Source organism: Acinonyx jubatus, unplaced genomic scaffold (assembly GCF_027475565.1).
Source record: "Acinonyx jubatus isolate Ajub_Pintada_27869175 unplaced genomic scaffold, VMU_Ajub_asm_v1.0 scaffold_58, whole genome shotgun sequence".
Lineage (NCBI taxonomy): Eukaryota > Metazoa > Chordata > Mammalia > Carnivora > Felidae > Acinonyx > Acinonyx jubatus.
In genome coordinates, this window is record NW_026463977.1 from 35,647 (window position 1) to 42,525 (window position 6,879).

Sequence of the window (6,879 nt, forward strand, 5' to 3'; positions counted from 1 at the left end):
TGTTTTCGACTGCCGCTGCACCAAGTTCCAATCCCAGCAACAGAACACAATGATTCGCTTTCCTCCACATTTTACCCAACACTTGTAATTTCCTGTCTTTTTGATAAGATCATTCAGACAGGTTTCAGGTGATATCTCTTTGCTTTTGGCTTTTCATTTCCCTAACGTGGAGTGACATTGCACATCTCTTCATGTATGTGCTGGCCATCTGTGTGGCTTCATTGGAAAAATGCCTCTTCAGGACTCTGCCAGTTTCATAATTGCTCTTTGCTTTTGCATTGTTGTGCTGTAGGAGTTCTTTATATCTTTTGTCTATCAACCCTTTACCATGTATGTAGTTTGCAAGTATTTTCTCCCATTCACTATGTTGCCTTTTCATTCTGTTGAAGATATTTTTGCTGTGCAGAACTTGTTTTTTTAGTTTCATGTAGTCCCACTTCTTTATTTTTCCTTTGTAGGTTTGGCTTCTGGTGTCAAATCCCAAAACTCAGTGTCAAGACTGAGATCAAAAACATTTTCATGGGTTCGGCACTTGGCTTGGTCCAGCAAAGCCAAGGGCAGCAGAAAGGATTGCTTAAAACTCCATGCAAGTCAAGAGAGGCGACAGGGAGTTTAAGGGACGTCTCTGTGAGCTGCTCTCAAGCTCCTGTAGTCATTAAATATACAAACAATGTGCAACACGTCAGTGGGCCACATGCTGGAAAGAATGTATTAAAGACATGGTGCAAACCAAATTTAGACAGGATAAAATATTCCATGCAACAACATGATCTAAGGACTTTGTGAGCACGTGCAGAACCCAACCCTTACATACACATCTACATACACCCTACATACACATACACATCTACATACACCCTACATACACATAGATCAGCGTAGTCTAGCCTACCCCCCAGGGGCCCACCAACTAGGTAAGTGAACTGATGCTGGCTGTTTGCAGAAAGGCCAGAGAGCAGTGATCTGCTTTGCAAAGCGTTCCCTATAATCTCCTAACTCAGGACGGTATTGTGCGATTTCCCACACCTTCTGCACAAGTTTTTATCCAGTATTTTTCTGGTTTTAGGTCTTAAGTCTTTAATACATTTTGACTTCGTTTCTGTGTGTGGTGTTAAATACGTGTCAAGTTGTTTTTCTGTGCATGTTGTTTTTCTGTGCCCAGGGTTTCTGACACCACCTATTGAGGAGACTGCCTTTTCCTCATGTTATATTCTTGGTTCTTTTGTTGTAAATTAATTGGCTACCTATGCGTGGGTTTCTTTCTGGGCCTTCAGTTCTGTTCCAATGATCTGTGTGTCTGTTTTAACACCAATACCATAGTGCTTGGGTTATTGTAGCTTTGAGATCTAGTTTAATATTAGAAAGCATGATGCTTCCAGCTGTGTTCTTCCTTCTCAAAGTGACTTTGGCTATTCAGGGCCTTTTGTGGTTCTGTCCTCATTGAAGGATTATTCTATTTTTGGAGATGTGCTTAAACTTTGATAGGGACTGCACCTAGGGAATGTGTAGATGGCTTTAAGTAGTGTGGACATTTTGACCATCTTAATTCTTGGGATCCACTAGCATAGAATGTCTTTCCGCTTATTTCCGTCCTTCAACTTCTTACTCCACTGATTTCTGGTTTTCAGTAAAGAGGTCTTTCATCTTCTTGGTTAAATTCATTATTTTCTTTTTTAAGTTTTCTATGTTTATTTACTCTTGAGAGGGAGGTATACAGAGAGAGAGAGAGAGAGAGAGAGAGAGAGAGAGAGAGAATGAGTGGGGAAGAGCTGAGAGAAAGAGAGGCACAGAATCTGAAGCAGGCTCCAGACTCTGAGTTGTCAGCACAGAGCCCAATGCAGGACTCAGAATACAATTCATGAGATCACAACCTGAGCCAAAGTCAGATGCTTCACTGACTGTGCCACCCAGGTCCATAAATAAGGTTTGTTTGGATATACGTTTTGTTTAACCAGACACAGAGAGCTGTGACATAGACATATACTTCCCAACACATTCCCACAACACACCCTGTGCATCTTGGGGGGTAGCCACCTTGTCTCTATTTTCTGTCCTGGAACCCAGTGCCTGACTCAAACGTTCAGTGAATTCATCTCAGAATACTGCCGTTGGGAAGAGACCTATATTTTTCATAGAGTTCTTGAAAGGCACCTCAAAATCATTGAGTTTTACAGAGTTGTTTCTGATCTGCCTGGAATCCTCTGAGGATGTCTAAGTTGGAATGGCACTTTCTTCGCTGAGAGATCAGGGAGCCCTGCAGTATTCCTGTGTGTCTTGTGGTCACCAGAGGGTGCTGTGTGGCTGCTCATGACAAAGACACTGTTCCCCAAAGATGGGGCTGGCAGGTGCAGGGCTTCACTGCTGGAGGAGCCTGAAGCGTGGAGTGGCTTTACTCGGTATCAAACCGTTGACTGAGTCTCCATCCTGCAGGCTCCTGGAGCTCCTGGTGTGCTTTGTAAAAGACTCTCTTGCTTGCGGAGGTTCAAGTGGTTCTTGCTGTTGCCACTGAATCCTCAGGATGAACACATTCAGGTCATGGTCTTTAACTCATTGACCTGACCTGCACTTACAGGTACTTTCCTGAGAGTAAGGGACCCAGCCTGGGTGGAGGGCCAGCAAGCAGACAGCAGTGGCCCAGGCTGCATCCTCCACTGGCCTGAAAGCAGGGACTGGCTGCTCTACTGAGAAGCAGAGCTATGGAACAGGAGGCGCACAGGTGGCTGGGGTTTGTCATGGGATGGGGCCTGGACGAGTGTGTTCCGGGACATGGGGCAGGGATGCTGTGCAGGAGATCACAATGAGTGAATGTGGTTTCTTTCCTGCCCCATGGGTCACCCCTAGGTACCCTGATGGCCTCAGTGCTGGCTTGTCCTCCTAATTCTTCAGGTATCCAGTCAGTCCCGGGGGTCCCTGCTTTTCACATAAGGCCCCAACGTAATAAAGAGACTGTAGATATTGGAAACTGGAGGCAGCGCCCGCAAAATGCATATGAATTATGTTCCAAAAGCTGTGCTCAGTGTACACACCTAAAGAAGGAGAGATTTGTGGTACAGATGTCCCCTTCAGTACAATGATGAGAGTCAAATTATTGGAATTGGCTCAGTCATTCAGCTTCTGGAGATGCAGAATAAATGATGGTGTGTGGCCACTGAGAATGCAGAAGGGGACAGGACTGTGCCTGTCCACTGTGGGGACATCACGTACTACAAGACCATAGTCCTGGATCCTTCCACACCCAACCTTTCACACTACTCATAGACCCGAACACAACACCTGCTGCACTCAAAGCAAAAGGACTGGGAAGATGACACCATGTCTTATGGGCAATTATTTCTTCGAAGAATATAAATTTTTTCTCCGCATTTATTTGTATGTATTCATTTTTTTTCATATTTATTTATTTGGAAAGAGCGAGAAGGAGAATCCTGACCAGGGCTTCAAGCTGTCATTGCAGAGCCTGACTTGGGACTGGATCTCAAGAGCCATGAGATCATGACCTGAGCCAAATTCAACTCGGAAACTCAACCGATTGAGCCTCCTTGGTGCCTGTCCTCATTATTTAAATCTTTAGTTTACTACATAAACATCACCTGTAGAAAACCTTTAAGATCTTTATACTTTATTGCCTAATAAATTAGCATAAATGGAATATTGAATGTTTCACTTAGATATTTTTATAATATGCACATTAGACCAAATCAACATGGCCTGTCCAGGAAAATGAAACATTTTCAAGGTATCCCTCTGGTCCAGACATTTCTCTTCTGGCTTCTGGTCTTGTGTCAAACCTCAAAGGGTCCCCATGCCAGATAATGAAGATATTTCAAGGAGGAGCTTCACATAATCTTTGTTCTGTGGGGAATATTCCTCTGTCATAAAAATCTTAGTTTCATTGAATTTTTAACGAATTATTAATCACTCTCATGTTATGTAGCTAGACACAACAGGCCATGTTGTGTGTTTGCACACACCTGAAAATTTTGGAGTTACAGCAGCAGAAACCGATATCGGTGGTTGCAGAGACTGGGGTGAGGGAATGAGCCGTGGGTGATTAGTAGTACACGTGTGTGTGATGGAAATGTTCTAGGAGTACATAGTGGTCACGGTTGTAAAATCCTGGGAATGTATGTAATGACACTTGAATTTAAAATTTAAAAGGATAAGAGTAAAATTTTTTGGAGTTAATTTATATTTTATTTATAAAACAATACATAAGGACAGTAAGTATATCTATACAAACACAAAAATTACAAAGAATTCAATGACAGGGTCAAGGAATCCATCATTTGGGGCTGCAGCCAACATGCGCCACTGCTCAGGAGCTGAAGCTGGTGATCAGCTGCAGTAGGTGGTTGCTCCAGCACTTCCGTGACCCTGTCAGCTGGGGCTGGAGGCTGCTCAGGGTCTGGGTCCACCAAAGGGGCAGGTGTCTCTTCCAGCTCCTGACAGTGAATCAGAGATGGGACTACCACCTGTACTGGTGGTGACTCTGCAGGGAGCTTCACTGCTTCTTCTAATTGCTGAGCTCCAGGATGAGTGGTGTCTTCAGCCAGCTTGGGCTGCGAAGCTGCAGTGGGCATCACAGAGATAGCAGGAGCTAGCTCCTGAGGGACGTCTGGATCTTGCTCTGGAGCTGATGCCATAGCTTTAAGAATAAAAATTGCCATCACCATGATTGCCTTTCCATGGACCTCCAAATAAAGGAAACCTCTCCCACAGACATTGTCATCTGAGTCAAAGAACCCACCAGGAGGAAATCTCCCAGATGCCATGCTAATGGAACATTGATTTGTGACTACACACTCTTCCTAGCCCAATTGCAGTCTCAGGAAACATGCTCTGTGTGGCATACCCCATCCCCACCACATGCCCACATCTCCCACCCAGACTCCTCCTCACCCAGAGACCCTGGCTCTTTGGGTTCATGGTTTCTCTGTGATGAGTAGAGAAGGCGGTCGTGGCGCTGCAGCTTGGAGTGTGGCATGTGGACCCCTATATATGCCCGCAGCATCTTCAGGCTGATGAAATGTGTGCGTTGGAAAAAATCCTCGGCGTACTGATCCAGTCAGGTGCCCAGGATGGAGGAGATGGCCCTGAGGATACAAAAGTAACCAGAACAAACAACATGGGGTGCCTTCCCGCACTGATGTCTCAGGACAGCCCTGTGGAACCTGGCCTCTATACCTCCTGCTCATGGATGTACAGAGGGTGGTTCTACACCTTTTCCACCTGTGATTTGGCCAGCCTACCTGAGAGAGTCCTGGTCACTGAAGAGGAACTGTCAAAATTCTATTTGACGGGAACCCCTTAACCAATGATGTGGTCATCTCTGTCCTTCTTGGGGAACCCAGACATACTCCTTGGTGTGTCCCCCTGTCTACCTCCCACTAGAATTCAACTCTGTGCATGAGTGGAGGGGTGGTGTCAGGATGAGTAAGTGCCTTCATACGCTAGCACTCCATGAAAATCTGAACACATACGGGACAAAGGTACTCTGTCTCTTACCTGGGCTTTCTTGGACCCTCCTCATACCTTAAACGTGATGATCTGTGCCTCTATGCTGCCTCATTCATTTATTGCACATGTGGGTGTCCTCCCACTGACATTGGTCTTTCACAGGGTAGGAGATATCTGGTTTTGAGCCCTCACTGGATCTCCTGAACAATTGCTAAGCACCCACTGTTGAAGTTCCACAACGTGGTGAGCGTGATGCTCCTCAAAGCCTTTATTCTGGGTCCCCTGATGGGGATGGAGGCAGGGTTGGGAGTGGGAGGGGATGGGGTTGGACTGTCTAAAGGGCTGAATCTGTCCTCTGTCACCCTGTGCTGTCTCACTGTGCCCACAGCCCATCCTATACCAGACAGTACAGGAACCCATTACTTGCTTCCAAGGAGAAACCCTCAGAACTTTGCCCTCGCACAGGACTCTTAGATGTGTGGGATGCTGGGTTGTGCAGCCACTCCCACTCACAGTCTCAGCACTGCCTTCTTGGAGAAGGAAGGCCCTCCAGCATGAGCTCAAGCCTACTCACATTTTCTCCTGCTCCCGGGGTCCGCCATCTCCTCAGTCTCAGGAAAGAAGCAGCCATATTTGGAGGAGGCCAGAAGGGCATCATATCAGGTGTCCTGTGGATACTACCTCTTGTCATATCCAGGGTCACTGAATGGTGACTAGAATGGAGCTCTGGAGGGGAGGGTGCTGTCTGCTCTGTGCATTGGATCCCAGTCAGCTCCTACAGAAGTGCCTGCACCTAGTGGGGCTTCCTGTATGTTTGATGAACGATAGGGCCCCAATCAACTCCATCACACATATTGGTGTGGGTCTGGGCCTCCTGCTCATCCTGGGCATCCTTGATTAGTTTGACCCAGGACTCAGACACACAGATAGACCGTCACATCTCCTTTTCAAATGGGAAAAGAGCCCAACTCAACACCTGGTGACAGTGAAGGATGAGGCAGAAACTTGATCATGGGGAAGAGGACAAAGATCACCCAGCAGAGACACAGCCCGGCCAGCAGACCTTTCCACAGGGCCAGGGTCACTTTCCAAGCAGTGCCCCCACTGAGTACCTGTAGTTATTCTGCTCTGATCAGAGGAACAAACTGAGACTCAGGGAGGTTTGGTGACTTTCCTTAGACTCAAAGCTTTAAGGGGCTGAATCACACTAGGCTGTGAAGGGCAGGGTGCTCACCTCATAAGCAATAGTTCCAGGACCTGTTGGGTGGTAGCAAAAGCTGTGTACATGCCCAAGAATGTGGAGATGTATTTAGGGTCTCTCCCCAGGAAGAGGGGCACGAGGTGCTCCACTTGCTGCTTCAGCAGGCCTGCATTGATAGTCCACCCCTCATTCTCGTTCCCCGGTGCGGCTTTTTCACCCTG

At 46.7% G+C, this 6,879-nt stretch overlaps 1 long non-coding RNA gene across 2 annotated transcripts; it reads right to left on the reverse strand.

Annotated features, from left to right (window-relative positions):
• Positions 1-4,217: 4,217 nt before the first annotated feature.
• Positions 4,218-5,753, reverse strand: LOC128313835 (uncharacterized). Of its 2 annotated transcripts, none has more exons than XR_008294842.1 (3): positions 5,533-5,753; positions 4,900-5,093; positions 4,218-4,645 (listed from the first exon to the last, which is right to left on the reverse strand). It is a non-coding gene; the product is annotated as an uncharacterized LOC128313835 (long non-coding RNA). The 2 variants fall into 2 exon arrangements; XR_008294841.1 differs by having other exon boundaries at positions 5,506-5,753.
• Positions 5,754-6,879: the final 1,126 nt, after the last annotated feature.